Raw genomic sequence first — 1,750 nt, 5'->3', positions numbered from 1 at the left:
GGTTCACACACCTAACAGTGCTAATGCAGTATGTCACCCCACAGCACCACTGAAAAGATCTCAAGGCACCCCAGGGTACCATGGCACCCTGGTTGAGAATCACTGCCTTGAAGAAAGAAAAGTGCTGGAAACACCTCAGCACAAATCTAGAAATGCAATAAACTTTTTAAACATTGCTACTGGCTGCTCTGATACCCATCATTTGATGAAGAAAATCCAACTCTTAGGAGTGTAGGAACACTGGAGCTTGTACATTCGTTCCAAAGACTTATGAAAGAGGTTATGCTCACAGTAAGTAGCAGTCAGCCGTCTTAGTAAAAGAACAAATACAGCTTTCTATTAAAACAAAGATAATGCGGTGGCTGATTTACCTCATCACCCGATATGCCATCAACATGCGGAAGCAGGCGGCATACTGAGCTACCAAAAACACTCTGCATCTTTAAAGCCAACTTCTAGCCCCACTACTTTGTAACCTACCTGGACACAGTTTAGCAACATAATTGATGACACCAACCTGAAGCCAACCTTTTCAAGCTTTGAAAGCAGTCCTGAACCAACCGGTTTATCAATTTCAAGGCAAAGCCTTTTGTGTCTTACAGCTATGGACACCAATAAAATCCACCTGGATCCAGTTAGATGCTTACCTTGTCACCTGTTCCTAACTACAGGACGATATTCCCCCACGTCACATCTCATCTCACTTAAAAGCCTTCAAGAAGAATTCCAACAGCTTTCACAAGTTTTGCTGCTTTTAAGCTCATGAAAATCCCCAACAAATAGGGAATTCTTGATTCTGTTAAGAGGAATCAGAATCAGCATTGCAAGGCTGAAGACTCATTTAAATTCTCTGCTTTTGCTAATCACATCTTTGCCAAAAAAGGGGGCGGGAGGAAATCACTGTTGGAGGGCACTTTCACAGGAACAGTGGAAGTTTTGCTTCTCCTTCCTTGCACCCTCCAATACCTCAGACCTCAGCCGCACCCACTGGAGGCTTGGAAGAACAGCGAAACACACGGTCAAGTTGACATCTTTGTGGACCCAAACCTGCCAAAGGGACCTTGAGGAGAGGAAGTGCCCTGTCTCCTCCTCAGAACTTTTCCCTGACTCGCAGCATTTCCAAAGCAGATCATAAGGTGGACTTGGAAGCGGGACAGGCAAAACCTCCCCTGATGGCAGGAAGGGCCTGCCACCTCCCCCTGGTCTAACTCCACAAGGGCGAGAGGCCTTGCTTGACGCGAGGGCGGAAGCACTCGGCACGGAGGCAAGTGACATTTTCCCAGTCTTCCTCCCCCGCAGCAGCCGCCCTGCACGGCCAAGGGCCGGGACTCCCGGGGAACACGTCCCGCTCCGACTGCAAACGCCTGGATCGGCCCCTGCACACTGCCGGCAAGGAGCAGGGAAAGTTTCCCCGTCTGTCCTCTCCCCCGACTCGGGGCAGGCCCCGTCCCGCCGCGCTCCCGGCCCTGATGGCAGGGCTGCCCGCGTCCCCGCTGCGGCTTTTGTGCGGCGCTTCCTCGTCCGGGCCGCGCGGAGGCAGGTCGTGGCGCAGGCCCGGGCGCGTGGCGCAGGCAGTAATGCGCGCATACTGCGCCTCCCGGGCAGGGGGGAGACACGTGCCCGGGCAGCTCCCCGCCCCGCCAGGGGTCCGGCCCCGGCCCGCTCACCCTTTGTGTGCGCCTGCAGCGCGCCCCGGGGCCCCAGACAAAAGGAAGCGGCGGCCGGGCCGGGGCAGGCAAGGAGGCCCCGA

This window comes from Gavialis gangeticus, unplaced genomic scaffold, assembly GCF_001723915.1.
Source record: "Gavialis gangeticus isolate Ggan-Ray unplaced genomic scaffold, GavGan_comp1, whole genome shotgun sequence".
Classification (NCBI taxonomy): domain Eukaryota; kingdom Metazoa; phylum Chordata; order Crocodylia; family Gavialidae; genus Gavialis; species Gavialis gangeticus.
Note: the sequence above shows the minus strand (reverse complement) of the source record.